Source organism: Rhea pennata, chromosome Z (assembly GCF_028389875.1).
Source record: "Rhea pennata isolate bPtePen1 chromosome Z, bPtePen1.pri, whole genome shotgun sequence".
Classification (NCBI taxonomy): domain Eukaryota; kingdom Metazoa; phylum Chordata; class Aves; order Rheiformes; family Rheidae; genus Rhea; species Rhea pennata.
Genome location: NC_084702.1, coordinates 67,623,254 through 67,639,552, shown reverse-complemented (window position 1 = coordinate 67,639,552; position 16,299 = coordinate 67,623,254).

Sequence of the window (16,299 nt, the reverse complement as noted above, 5' to 3'; positions counted from 1 at the left end):
AGGGGAGAGCTTTCAGGAGGTAAGAAATCACTCATAGCTATTCTGGTAGCTTATTTTACTGCTGAAAACAATATCTGTCAGCAATGCATAACTAACAGCGCTCCAGAGAACAACGCTGGATTCAGTTCTGCCTCATCTATCGTTGATAAAGTTGTAATCTAGGCTTCCATTTTTGACTTTTGTCCCTGGAGATCATGACTGATCTAGAAGGAACTTAGCTTGGCTTTTAGAAATACTGGTATGTTCAGAGTCATGAAGAAGGGCGGATGGAATGAAAATGAAATCCCACAGAGCTCTTTTTAGAAAGATTTTTCTCGTGACAACTGGATTTTTACCAAAGCCATTGTCCCTGTTTCTAAATGTTGACAGCAGCAACACTGAGCAAGTACATATGTCTGCTCAAGATCTGAGGAAAAAACACTGTTAAGTTCAGTTTCAGCATCACAAAAGGACTGTGAGGCAATTATTACTCCTTTAGCAGACCAGCATCTGTGCTTCACTTCATCAGCAAAAGAAAGAATGTATTAGAAAAATTAAAGCTGTATCAGAAAAAAAGAATGAAGTGAAAAGAGAATGTGCTTAGAGGGGAAGAAAACACAAGAGAAAAAAAGAAAAGAGGAAGATGAGATTTTGTTTAAAATCTCCTTTTTCAACATTTATTTACAGACACTTGCAATTTACAGACCCTAACTATTCCCACACAGGTACTTTTCCTGCTGCCTACAGATGCAAAGAACAAGGCCTGAGGTTTGGAAAAGGCAACTTCCAAATTGTTGTTTTTCTTTTAAAATCACAAATATTCTTAATATCTTCAATGACTCCTTCTTTGGAGCTATTTTCCTTCTTCCCTGCTACCTCTGAGTGCCCTCCTGCATTCAATCCTTGTAATACATTTTTGAAGCCGTGTTTTCAAGCCTCCTCTTCTCCCTATCTTTTCATATCAGAATGCAAAGCTCATTCTGACTTGGTATCAACTGCAATTTCAATGGAGCCACCATACGGCTTTTCCTCTAATCATTTTCTCATTGTTCTCTTCCTTCAACCCAGACTTCCTCCAGAGACTCTTCTACTAAGAAGCAGAAGAGCTTGTATTTAGATCTATGCTTGTGTCTCTGAGTTTCATTGATTCTTTGCCCTTTGCTTGAGACCTTGTGTGCTACTCTTCAAAAGAGTAATGGTTCCTTGAAATCAATCCAAAGTGAGAGATATAAGAACATTATCAAAGGGACTGAGAAAAGCTATTTTGTCAGGATCTTTGTATAAAAGTTATTTTCATTAAATCTCTGCTATTCTGTCACAAAATATCTGTCAAGAACTTAAGAACCTAAAGAACCTCATTCATTTCCATCAGGTTTTGACTGATTATCTCTTTGGATAATAGGAAAGATTCTGCTGTTCCATGTTTATAATCATTTTAAGGTGTTCTCACATTTCTTCTCATAATTAAACTGAATTAAATGAAGAAGGAAGGATGCCTCTTTCACTCAGCAATTCTAGAAAAATAGAACCATGGCACAGCCTGAACCAATCTACTCAGCTCCAACTAACGGTGAACTGCATGATGCTTATTATGTTAAGTGTAAATTGGCAAGAATACAGCAAAGTAGGTCCATTCAGGAGTTTATAGTTGTGATACAGTTAAGGTGCTGGAATGTGCATTTGTGTTTTGTTGCCAAAATGAATTACACTCTGGTAAAAGTTGCTATTGTTTTTTTCTGGCACTGCAAAAGATTTTCACCTCTTCAGAGCATAATGATCAAGGCGCTTTTCAGATAAACCTGTCTCACTGCAAGAGAGAACTTCATTGTTGGTCAGAAAAAAGGCCTGGAAAAAGGCACAGTGTGAGAACTTCACTCCAGATCAGGTACCTAACTTTCTCTGTAACCTGTGCTAAGTCATTTCATCTCCTTACAGTGAACTTGACTGGAAAAAGAAATGGCTAAAGTTGGACATTTACAACATTTCTAAATCCTGGCTGCTCCAGTGTAGCAAAGCTTCTTAGGTATAAGCAGAAAATTAATTTGTAAATTACTGAGAAGAATCAGAAGCTGAAGGCTGTTTATCAGGGCAAAATAAATATTTAGCATGTTGAGAGGAACATGACTGAGTCTTCATGTTCACGATAGGCAGCCTGTGAAAGAAAGCTGGAAAAGTGTAGTCTGTAAAGATATTCATCAGCTAGAAGTTCAGTGTCAGGTCTTGCTGTCAACTCTGCACGCAGTGCTTGTCAGATCTGGTATTAATGTTAGTTCCAAGACCCTTCAGGTCCCACAGACCCACTTAGGTCTTTACAATTAAATCTTTACAGAGATTTTGTGGGTAAGGACCAAGCTCAATAGAAAAGTATATGCAATTCCCAGTTCTTCAAGAAAAAAAAAGGAAGAAACTAACTCATATATTTCTGTTTTTTTTATTCAAGTCCTGTATCTCTAGTTCTGACTCCTGCCTGTATGCTGCCTTTCAGGTGTGCCTACATATGATTGTTCTACAAGTATTAGTGCAATAAGAGAAATTCACTCACTTGCATAGGGCATTACACCCAGGAGAACTCCCCCTTTTCTTAAGCCTCAGATATGACACACAATTTCCAACCATTACATGCACTTCTCCTAACTGTGCTCCTAAAAAGAAGAGTTACAGGTACTACAAGTGAAGAAAATCAGTGTTTTACAAAAATAATTATTTTCAAAGCCATTTTACAAGCACAAAGTATGGACCAGTTAGGCACAGGACAAAACTGGCTCTGTGTCATATGGAGAGCTTGGGTAGTTTGGACATGCACTACCTATTCTCTGTTTCACACTCTCCATTCCCCGAGCTGGTAAGGTCAAAGTAGCTCCAAAGAGGCTGCAACTATCTCCTCATATGCTGAAGATAGATGTCAGCAGATACGCCTTCCATGTCTGCATACTAACTCTCCTCTCTGACTGTGATCGACTGTGGTTGTGATTGAAATCTTGTAAAGAAAAGTTGTGGAAGCTTCTGCCCAATGCTGGAGAGATTTGTGCTGCTCTACATATGACACTATGTAAGCTGCACAGTGAGCACATTGGAATTTTCTCATAAAACTGAAATTCTAAATGTGGACAGATGCAGAGCTAAGTAGCCAAAGAGCTGCTGTGAAGATGCGAAGTATGAGAGTTACAAAGGAAATCTTATTGTGGAGGGCAAGGGATCCATTGCTGCCTGTTTCTAATATGTATGTGGCTACATCAAGTTGCATTTTTCTCAGCCAGAAGGATAGAAAGACCACACTGTCCCCAATAGACTGAAATAAAAACCTGGGCACAAATGCCAGAGGTCTCCAGAAGCAGAGTCACATACGCAAAAATCCTGCTGAGACTGGACAACTCACAACAAGGCTGCTGAGTTCACAAATGTCACAAGATACCCATGACTTACGGCACTGTTTTTCTCTCTTAATATTCTCAGTTTAGAAACAGCCACAGTCATATCCTGTAGCCTTTCTTAAGTTCATACTTATCTTTCCTACTCACATATGCAGGCACAGATAAAGAAGAGGCCTGACATTTATGTAGCAGAGTTTTACTGCAGATGCATAAATTCAACCATTTCTGGCAGGCTGCACCATTCCTAACCTGCAAATCTTCAGAGAAGTTAACTGTTAAACTTTCTTCCACCCTATTCTAGCAGCTAAACTGATGCAATACTTCCCACTTTAGCCTGGATTAAATGCTTGCAGAGTTGCTTAGTAGAGCCAAAGCGGTGGTTATTCAAGTTCAAATCAGTATCTTATTTGAGAAGCATAAATAAGATGCTCTCTGCATATCCGCTGTGTGGTATCAGTTTGGGTTTTCAGCTCCTCTTGTCGAAAGGCAATCAGCTCTAATATCACTTTCTTTAACTATTATCAAGCTAGCTATGTGGCAAAGCACAACACCAAAATTCTGCTTCCCTTGTCATTGCATCTGTATTAAAAAGAAGAAAATACAGTATTTCTTTTATTTAGTATTTCTAAGCTGATACAGTACAATCAGTCTATTGTTAGAAGTGTTTCGACTGAGGGCTTTTGTGTGTGTGTGTGTGTGTGTGTGTGCGCGCGCGCTTGTCAGAACCTCACTTCCCTCTGCTTTAATGTTTCAAATGCCTTCAGTGAAATCCAGACACAGTTGCCTTGTTCCAGGGTGCTTAAAAATCCTTCTGGTCCAAACTGCTGGACACACTTCATACATTTGGTAACCACTGGAAATGGCAATGTTATGGAGGATGGGACCCAGGAAGCAAGTGCTTTACAAGCTAAAACTTGCAGTTCCTATCAAACTTAGTTTTTACCAAATTGCTTTCACGATGAGCCAACATTTTTAAAAACAGTAGAGAAGAATTAATCACTGAATTGGAAGCAGAGGATAGAAGTCCATATCTGACGTGCTTAAGTTACAACTTTTGTCTATCAAGATGAGTTTTATATGTGTTTACATATACAGACCTACATATCACAAGTACTAATTTACCAATCATAAAATAAATCATTATTAGAAGAAAAAAAAGACTGAAGATGATGAATGCAAATTAGAAAGTTTTCAGGATGTATTTATCGTATGTCCAAAAAAACATGCTCCCACAGTCAAGGAAGATGAGCTGTTTTGCTAAGAGTCTGGTTCAAGATAAGAAATAAATGAAGAATGGAAACAAGTGGAAGGAGGTGGGTAGGGAATAATTAATATAAATTGCAAGCTACTAAATACATAAAAGTGCTAAGAAAAGTGGGAGATAATAGAAAAATCTATAGCTATCAGGACGGAGGACAGGGAAAATATTTCATAATTGCATTAGAAATATAAGACATCTTCTCAGTATAATAGTTCTACTTCTGGATAGATTTAATCCTAGTAAAGGACTGATCGAGGATAAATTCTGCCTGCTGATATTTGCTTGTAATAAAACTTGGAATAGGGAAGCTCCAGGAAATGAAAGAGAGTGAATGTTGTGCCAATAGCCAAAGAACACTGATAAAATTCACACTTACTGCACTAAGAACTAGCCACTTTCTAGATTTCTGAAAGCCGCAGTCAGTGGGAATCATAACCGGCTGAAGGTTTTTCAAGGAAAAATTGTCAGTCATCAGTTTTCCAGGATTGGATGCTATCCCGCATTTTCACCAAGAAATTTCATTTGAAAATAAATATAAAATTGCCTTTGCGGATGGCACAAAATCTAGAGGTGTGGTGAGTAACAAGGAGGCTAAGCAGAGAACAATCACAGGTCACTTGGGAGAGCAGGCTTCCTTCAAACTAGGAATTTAGGCAGGATTAGATCAATAAAACGAGAGAGAGTTTCCAGTGAGTTTGAAAAGGACATAGTGCAAAGTAGATGGAACTCCACAAAAAATTCAGGATGCTATTGTGACAGAATGGCAAAAATGACATGACAAATAAGAAGAATTCAGACAGAAGGAAGCACTGTTTTTGCCTCCGGATGTAACACTACTGAAATCAATATTGAAATAATACAGTTCTACAGTCCATATCTTCAAGAGATTTTGATGAACTGCAAAGGCTACAGAAAGGAATCTCCAAAAGCCTTTGACTGGTGGTGGAAATACTTTATACTGATGAAATTAGTCTCACAGATCCACTCAAAGCAGTCCAGAACACAGATCCATTCACCTCGTATTCCCAATGGTCTTGAATGCAGCCTGGAAGCCAGCTACAGATAGCCTGAGTACACATGGTAGTAATTACAGCCTAATGGTTTACAAATGCTACACTAACCTGAAGAGGATTCAAATACAGCCTAGATCTTTTGATACTCTTAGATTGTGACTGGTGATTGTGACAGATAAAGATATATTTTAGCCAAAATACAAAGCATTCATCAGTCAAATCTGGGCCAAAGTTAAATATTAAGTTTCTAAATCACTAGAACAAACTCTTAACTTTATAGATTTTGATGTTTGAACCATGATCCTGCAGATCTAAAACTTTCTGGATATAGATAATGAATATCCCCACAACTCTTAGTTCAAATACCCCACATGATGTTTTCACTGTCTGCCAGTCACCTCAGAATGTTTTCACTTCCTCCTAACTTTCTCTCATCCATGGTTTCTTCCTTGCCCAATGTTCACACAACTACATACTATTTGCATGGTTGTATGGTGAGACAGCCACCATTCTGTAAGCTATTAGGCAGATTTCACAGTAGCTTTCAAGCTATTTTATTACTGCAAATTACCACAAAGAAAACATGCAGCCATGGGCAACCACCTACAGAATTATCATGATCCTCTGATCCCTTCCTGTGAGTTAAAATGAGCCAAACCCAGTGTAACCACAAACTCTTCAAATGTAGAACTAAGCACCCACTGGCTGGTCACAGGATTAACAACGTCAACTATACAATAAGGAAATAATTAGTATCTCACCATTCCTTTTTGGCTGTCACAAATGATGTTTTGGATAGTTGCAAGGTAACATTCACTGATGCTAAAACAGAAAAATTAATATTGTCAAGCTGACATTCACGTATTCCCATGTAAGGTTTATGAATACTTCAGAAAGGTTTGTGGATGAAAAGAATTGTTGAAGAACAATTGTTGAAGAGGAGATAGTAATATGGTCAGAAACAGAAGATAACACAGGATAACATGCTCAGGAGTATATGTCCTTTCATGCAAACTGTTCAAATTAAGAATTTCTTGCGTTTAGCATTTGGTCTTCTAGGATTATGCCTCACAACCATGAGTAAGCAAAGGAAAAGCGTTTCCACATAACACCTCCACAATGCAGCCTTTTCTATTCATCCAGGTATCTGTAACTCTTTTGAAGACTCTTATCTCCCTAAGAAGATCCCTCTCTAGTCTTTACCAGCTTGCCATGCTCCTATCTATCCAGAAAGCTATTGCCATTGTTTTGTCCCAGTGTTTCATTCTGACTGGTCACCCTTCTTTCTGCATCACACCACTGACTCTTCTTGTTTGTCATATCAAACATCTTTTCCTTCAAGGCCTATCATGGACTACCCAAGCATAGGCAGCCTTACTGACCCTTAAACCACAAAGCTGGAAGCCACGGGGCACTTACCAAATCCCTCAGAGAGCAGAGGGGAGAAAGAGCATAGTTCACACAAAGTTGACAGTGGCTCCCTAGGAGGCCCACAGTTCTGTCTGTGGTTTGGGTTAAGATGGGTTTTAGGATTATCTCACAATGCCAGTTTCACAAACCCTTGCTGGCTTACTTTCTCCCACAGAGGGGAACTAAGAATAGTTGGCAGCCTGCTCCCAGCTCAGTCCTGGTGACATGACAAAGACTTAGCATGGAAGCCACACTTGAACTGCTTGAGAAATGCATGCAGTGTGTTTGTTTCCCCAAGCACCTTCATACTGCTTGAGAAATGCATGCAGTGTGTTTGTTTCCCCAAGCACCTTCATACTCAATATCAAAAGGTGATTGAAATTTCAAATAAGCACAATAGTTAGATTTTCACATAGTCCTGCTACTACTGCTTATCACATGATAAACTTTTTTTGCTTTTCCTTCTACATATAATCACCTGTTCTCTTTTACTTTACATTTATACAGCTATTTGGACTTTACATAGACCCTTTCTCCAATTTTTCTGCAACACACAATTGATTGAAGTCTAGGAGGGACTTTCATCAATAATTTAAACACTCACCTGTAGCTGCCTTTTTCATCCAGGTGCCTTGCCATTTAAACTCCAGAATATGTCCTTAGGCAGTTCTCTGCATATATCTCTCTTATGATTACACCATATAAGGCTTGTAGATATTGGCTCAATAAAATTGCCTAAGTCAGAGGTACTTGCTGTTTCAAAGCAGCATCACCGTGGTTCACACTTCTGTATCCACACGGTTTCTTTCAGTCGCCACTGTTCTCCAGAATGCTAGGTACTACGTTCCTTCTTTTCTGTTCTAAATCTGCTAGAAACAGTTTTGCAGTGCTCAAAAACACCACAAAAGGTTGACAGAGCTCCGGCAATTGGAAGAGTACGGACTCTAACAGAATCTTATCAAACTGGACTTTAACCAGCTCTTTCCATAATCCCATGACTGGACAAGTAGATTACCCTGGAACAAGCTACAGATGTGGGCCATGAGTACCGACGTGAGCTGTGTGCTATGATTCTTGGGATTACCTTGTTAAGCAATAACACTTCTAGCTGAGCACGGACTTGGGCATCAGAGAGCTTGCATCAATGTGTACATAATGGAGTAGGCCACATCATACTGAGAAGCCTTAAGACACCTTATGCTATAGGATTAGTTTGCAGTGGAGTGCATAAATCTACCACATAAGGTTTTCATGTCCTCCATCTTTTTCCATTTCCCTCTGTGGTCTTCAGCATCCAGGTTTACCCTGTGGCTTAGAGTACACAGCATGGAATTCTGCTTGAAGGCATTCAGCTCTCAGTTTCATGTTTACAGTGCATTGGTAACTTATGCAAGTCACTTCAGGAGTGGAAAAGTAAAAACTGAAAAAAAAAAAAAAAAAAAGGAAGAAGGAAATGGATTTTTGCTATTCTCTATTACTGCGTGGTTGCTAATAGCTTTATCCTGCTAGTGGCTGAGAATCTCCTGAAAGGAAGTGACTTCCCTCATTATTTTAATGTAATTTGAGTGCACTCAGTGCCTTGCTAAGGCACTTGACACCTCACAGAAGCAGATGCTAAATGCTAAGTTGAATACCCATCTGACTGTTACCCTCAACCTTTTTGATAATTGGGGTTATTTAAAATTCCACATACTGCTGCTCAAAAATTGATAACTCCTCTCCTGACCTCTTCTAACGAACATAAAGAGCTCATTAATCATCACTTGGTTATCTTCTGCAAAGAACAATACAGGAGATGGACAGTTATCTTGAGCTTTTTATATAAACATTATTCTCTATTCGAGAAACTAGCTGTCTGCTACAATCTGATGTAGCAACAAAGAATTATTCTATTTAACACTTGATAAAATAACTTCACAAAACTGTTCAGGTAGTTCTGTTTTCTTTCAAACAAAATAGCAATTTTTCACCTCTGGAGTCACCTTTCATTTTTATGGTATATGGAAAAAGTATTGAGGGCATTCTAATAATGTATTTTTGGAAGTTCTTCCTTTTTATTGAAGGAAAAAGTTGACATTGAGGCTTACTTTAATGTTTGGTAAATACTTGGAGACAGTGGTTTATTTGTATACAAGACATCTATAAACACACCTATGCAATGTTCAAAAGTGCAGTGAGAATGAAATAAACTCTAATTTGACCAAATTAGAGGCAAGCAAACTTTGTTTACACTCAACTACACTTCTGCTTGGAAGGCATTATACAGAAAATGAGAAAAGTTTGTTGATGTTTTGTCCAGAAAGTACTTTGGAAGCTTTTCTATGTAGCCTTTTATTTAAGTGAGTAGGAAAAATCATGAATCAGGAAAACCACAAAAAAGCAGTGAGGTTCTCCCACGTTAATCAATGCATCAATGTGTCAATAAACATATGAGGCTATGGAAATTTACAGGAATGCGGAGACTTGAAATGTTTGAAAAGTTTCAATGCATTAACCTACCGCGCCACCTAACCTTCACTGGAGGAATTTTCCCTCATAATTTGTTGACATGGAATAGTTCAACATCAACCAAGAAGTGTATTTAAATATTGAGCGCACACTGAAATATTTCCCTGGGTGACACTTTCTAGTATGAGGGTGGTATTCTTCTGGCTTGTATTGCCTGCCTTGGAAAGCTTTATAGCTAAATCATAAAAGCTGCTCTTGCAGAACAAGACTTGAACTGCATGCCTCTCTATATATGTCAGCAGAGAGGAAAAAAAATCATGTTGCTAAATGATACAAATATTCTAATCTTCTGCGTAGTCCACAGTCTAGTGTAAACACACCTTACAACAGCAGAAAAGTCATTAACTGGGAGCACCTATTTTTCTCAGGAAAATAATGTGAACAATAAAGACAACAGAACTTTTTACTAGAAGAAGTTGTTACCTACAGTAGGAGATTGCTGGTTTAACACTAGGGCTGGCATAAGAACACCCACAATCCTCTGAAGTGTGGACAACGCCTGTGAGTATGCCCACAAGCAGCTATACTGATATAATGCTGGAGCTGTTCCTTCCAAAGTCTGCTTCTCCCTCTAGTTACTGGCCATTACCGGCACTGCTCGTCACAAAGATCCCACCTCCAGGCACTCCACGGTTTGCTCGGTGCTCTCGGCTGGCTACCCTATGCTCTATTTCTAATGCCTTTTCTTCCATAAACTAGACTCGCCCAGCCTTGCCTAGTGGCACAGCTCAACACAGCATTGGATTTTGTCACAGACACCGTTTTTTCTTTTCAGCATAGCAGGTAGCAAGCATTACACTATGTACCAGCCATCAAACAACTGAGCCTAACCAGTCAAAGAATCTAAGTTGTAGTATTTTTAAAATTATATAATCAACCCTTTATACATTATATCAAGCATTCACAATGTATCATCTTGTACAATGCATTTATGATGAATTTCTGATTATTCTAATTGATCATTCTAACCAATTATTTTAATTGATTCATACACTAAATTTGGATTCATATTTCAGCCAATAATAACACTATGCTCAACTCATGGTGTATAACTTAAATATCTGTGAATCTCATATCTCATCTTACTGAAGAAGTATTATGTGTCATTAATGCACCCAGGAATTTCACCACCTTCTCCAATCCAATTTGTTCTTTTTTAAATCTCACGCCTTCTAAACTAACCTCTCAATTTTGGTGGAAGAGGAAAGGGTCACCTCATTAATTCTTGGTGGGTGCCATTTGGATGTCTACTTCTAGTACATCCACATTAAGTCCAGCATTTTTCATTTTTCCATGAAGCTAATGTGTTAAGTTTGTTGTTCAAAATTTCTCAACCTCTTACAAAGAGACAATTCTGAACATTGCTGAGGTATTTTGGCTTACGTAGCATCTGAGAAAGATTAACCCCTCTCCTAGATCTTGAGTACTTTCCATGAACTTTTGCTGAGCAAGACTTTCTAGGAACAAGACTACTGAATATAGATGTCCAAAGCCAAGATATGGGACAAAATGAACTTCAGTTCTTTCATTTGTAGCACTGAAGGGTTTACGAAGTTCATTTCTTGCTCATTTTATGATTATTGAAAAATGACGTATAAGCAGGTCTAGCAACACTACCTAATCTAAAGGTCAATTAGCACTTTCTGTTTTATGATGGTATTTTCAGTTGTTAATACATTTGAGAAACTCAGTTGGGCTGGAATTTTCTATGCATTTGATGTCCTTTTAAATCTTAGTCCGATGGACTTATCAGTTTCTAAGAATGACATTTAAAATGAATCTGGAGACTGTTCAGTGCTATTCTACTACCCCCATGTTTGATGTAGTCGAAATCCCCATACCTGTTTTAAATAGCATGCACACACAGAAGCTTGAAAGCAGTCTTGCTGTGGCAAGCCCATTTAGCCTGCTAGATCATATTTCTCTATTCAGCCTGCAGAGCAGACATACCCTGAAACCTTGTAAAACAGATGGGTTAGAATAGCATAGTATTAATTTGGGAAAGCAAAACACCTATGGAAACAACTTTTTTTTTTCTTCTTCTTCTTCTTTTGTAACAAGCCAACATTCACCCTGTGGGAAACAGCTCTTTGCCTCAATCTTGTTTATTTAACTATCTGGCAGAGAAACATGCTGTACTACATCATGTGCTGTCAGTGGCTCATTTTGTCCCAGAACTCAGGAATGGCCTTCAGCTAATCCAGTTCTACTATAAGGACTTCTGCAGGGAAGTAACATTTGTGTCACCTCTTGCTAGCTGCTTTTCCAATTGGGATTCTGCTTTTTGTATCTGGAAGCACTACTGTCTGTACACTGATCTGCCCCTAAAGCATCGCTCTTAAATTCTTGACTTTTGCTCTGTGAGCATTGAACAAAAAGGGACCTCACCCTACTCCATTACTGCACTCTTCCCCCAGTGCCATATCTGGATCTCTATTATTTACAGTGATTTCATCTGTATTGGATAAAAAGCAGTACCAGCTAGAGCTCATTCACTATTACTGACTTCAGTGGGAAACACCTATGATTCCCTGTGAGGTACTGGGCAGAAGATTTCATACTTGTCCTTGCATCAGGGAAAAGTCCATATCACAAGAATCCACAGGAAACTTCCTCCTCCCTTTCCAGATATGTCCAACCCTATTGTACAACCACTCAAAAATAGGCTTTTGTATGTGGATGTGAGAGAGCGTGTGTTACACAGATGAACTGAGTAAGTGCAGTCTAATGTATCTACAACAGACAGCAAGCATCCCTGTTGCTACTACCATAGCTAACATACTGACCACACATTCAGAAATTCTGGACCTCTCTTTTCATCCTAGTGAACTTCACAGTGGGGCAAAAAAAAAAAACCAAACCCATATATCCAGAATATTTGAGCAAGTAATTTATACCAACTACTTAGTTCCAGAACAGTAAGTGATGTTCACTGTCCTGTCCTGGAGTGTTCTATCACACCCTAGATACTTTACTAGCTCAATGCTCCAAATATAGAATGAATTTTTACTCATGACTCTCGCAAGTAAAATGTTTGCTCTTGATAAGTATTTTCCTTTAGTTCACTGCAAGATGGCAGCAGAGAGTTTCTCTTAAGAGAAACTTATCTGAAAATAGTAAGACAACTATCTCACATTTGGGACCTAAAATGAGTGGATGTTTTTGATCCTAACTTCTTTGTAAAGATCCAGTAAACAGTATAGTCACCTAAAGAGGCTCTCAAGCAGAAATTGATTTCCTCTATCTAATCTCATCTACCTACCCCTTATTCTGGAAGTCTGAATTCACTGGGCATCTCCCCATTCAAATTCCCCAAGCAGCTGGACTTCCAATGACCACAGCTGTTTCAGTGTGGGGAGCATTGCACATGTTCAAACCCTCCTATGGGCCAGGAACTAGGTGGACTAAAGCCCAGCAGGTTCAGGTATGATAATATCATGCATACTGCATGTATTTGTCCCAAAAGGCTGATGATGATACTTTATCTTAAAATACGAAGGCACGCAGTCCTTCTGTAACAGCTGACTGACACAGGTGCTCAGTCTCAAAGTGGAGAGATTCAATCCTCTCTTCAGTTGGAAGGAGTTCAAATTCATCTCCGGAATAACCCAGAAGAATGTCCAAAGGAACAGATTTGAGGCTAATGTAGATGGAGCCACCCACTTCCCTTCAGTTAAGGCTGTGTTATTGTTCAGAAAGATACTGGAGATCTTGGGAGCTGGGGAGGCAGCCTACCTGTGTCTAGTGCAAGCAGATGGGAAAGAGTAGTTCTGGGACATAAGTAGGCCAAAATTTATCTATTCAGAACAGAAATCAGGACTTTTAAGGTACTTGGAATACAGTGGTCTGTCAAACCTAAAAAATCTCAAAGTAGGTACCTAAACAGTGTGAGTACTCATCATTTAGAGTTGAATTCATTTCCGTGCTCAGCTGAACCCAAGGAAATGGTACTTTTCTGCATTTGCAATACCACTACAAAATATATGTAGCTTTGGCATCGTTAGCCTTCAAATCAGTTAGATGAAAACAAGACAGGAGATTGTGATTAAACAGCAGTGCCTAAATTTGAATTACACCATTATACCAGAGATAAAGACCATAAACAAAGATAATACTGTGAATAAGTTTTTTCAACTTCTGAGCTGGGTCTGAATACTGCAGAATAACTAGGTTGCAGTGTTTCCACTTGACAATAAGGAGAGAATAAAATACGGAACATCTGCAAATTTAGCAAACCTAATCCGTCTCAGTACTGACTGAGGAAGGGGGTCTTGTGGGAGAAAAAAAAAAAAATGAAATCATTGAGCACTATATAACCATGTATATACATAAGAAAGTGACTTTAGTTTACATATTAGTTCTAATGCTTGAAATTTTCTAACATTTCACTGCTTTTTCACTTTAATAACTTTTTTAACAGGGCTTTTTGTGCAAATACTAGTTCAATCAATATAACTGAGTATTTTTTCTTCAGTAATCTCTTATTTCTGCTACCATGCTTTTGATTTTTCAGAACAAACCTGCAGTTGTTGCATGTTAGGTGAGATTACATCAGGTTAACACCTGCACCACCTCTTGGTATGCACTACAATTACTACTTGATCAAAGAAATATGCCTGGAGGAGAGACTTGCTGGAACCACACAAGTTTGTACAATACATTGTACAAACTCAGGCCCCGCCCTTTACAACTACCTATCACACACACAGTGGAAATATCTATGGAAAGCACAAAGCTTATTAGCGTAGGAGACTCAGGATGCACCTGCAAAACAACTGCAGGCAATTGCACCATTCCTCCAGTTCCATGAGACAGTTCAGGTTGGCAATCAGGTATCTTAGCTTCATTCCAAGCAAGGAAGCCCTACTGAGAGGCAAAGAATATCAGCTCAGCCCAACATTAATATGACTATACAGTTTAAGTGATTTTTCTCTGTAGCTGCGGGATGACCAAAATTACTCCCACAGGAACTTCCCAGGTACTGCAGCAAGTCTCTTGACTCTCTGGTTGCATGAGGGAGTACATCTGAAATTATCTGATCTACTGCAGTTCAGCTCAAGAATACATCATTGTCCTTTGCTCTTAAACAATATTGAGTCTTCTATAGCTACCGATTCTAAATAGAAGCTGTTTCTGGCTAGCAATCAAATCTTGCATGAGGATCATTGTTTATTAAAAAATAACAAGTTTGCTTTACTTTGGTTTTGGAAGTTGTTCTTGTGCAGTCACAAAGCAGTTATCAGTGGTTCAATGTTAAAAAGGAACAGAGCGGAGCTGCAAAAAATCTGTCTTAGCACTGTTAACCAGCAATGTTTAAATCTGTCTGATGGAACAGATGTGCATTGAATTTCCAAATGGCAGGAAGCTATGAGGGATCACAAGTATATTAGAAAATAGGATTAAATTCAAAAGTGTCTCAACAAGTCAGAGAAATAGTGTGTAGTCTTAAGCAGAAAGAATCAATTGAACAACGAGGAAAGAGAAGAATTGGCAACATAACAGTTCTGCAGAAAATTATCTGGGACTTACAGAAGATCATTGTAAGTCAACAAAGTTCTTCTCAGGAAAAAGCAAAAATAGAGATGATGCTTCTGTTTCTACACATCTACAAGTAAATACAGTGCTGATAAGACCCCTTTGGAGCGCTGCTCTCCATTTCTACTTTGGGAATTAGACTTCAAGAAAGATGTGGACATAGCAGTGACCATAATTATCATTTTTTAAAGCACTGAAATAATTGAGTTTGTTCAGCCTAGAGAAGGGTGAAGGGGTCATGTTGTTAGCCCTCAATACTTCAAAGGCTGCTGCAAAGAAGAAGAAAATAATTTGGTCTCTGTTAGTACGTAGGCAGAAAGCAGTGGGGTATAAAGAGCTCATAAAGATTTTTGATTTACGCATTAGAAAACTTCCTACTGCTAAAGATAGGCTAGGTCCTAGTTAGATATTGCCTTAGATGGCAGTGAAGTTTCTGGCCCCAGAGGTTTTAAGCCTGAGAATCAGGCTGTGGGTGTGATTCATCCCGCTTTAGGGCTGAAGAGGTCCTCTTGGCTCCTCCACACTATATTTACTACTGTAAATATAAATGTACAACTGAAAGGACTTTAAGGCTTTTCAAACACGTTACTGGCTTTTAAAATGAGATAACATCTGCAAAGGACTGTCCAGAAACTCAGGTGAGTGATAATTAACACCTCAAGACCATTTTCAAGTGGAATCAGCAGCTCCTGAATTACAGACCAATATTTCCACTTCTACTTTAAATGACATGCTAAAGGAGTCTTTCATTGCCCTAGTTATTGTGAAACTTTTATCTAGCCTGTTTCTCTCACTTCAAGTCAGTATCATAAGTATATAATTTAAATAAAGCACTTCTAAAAATAAGTATGGAGAAAGTGACAAAACAAAAATGAAACTTCAAGCCTAACACTACCATCAGCAATCTCTCTTTTCAGCTAGCTAGTATGTTTTTTCACTCATTCATTTATTTATTAATGAATATTCATGTGTTTATTTTGAAGTTAGAACTGAAATATGCTCCTGGGATTCATGACCATTAATGTTATACAGCATAGAAGCAAAAGCTAGAGACAACCTTTGGTCTAAATACTTACAAGGTAAACAAAAAAAGCAAAATTATTACTTCCAGTTAATGAAGAAATACTGAGTTATGGAGATTATGTCATACACTAGTTTGCTACTCTGTATCAGAACCCTAACCTAGCTCTTTTTCATTATTCAGTCAGCTTATTTTCTCTGT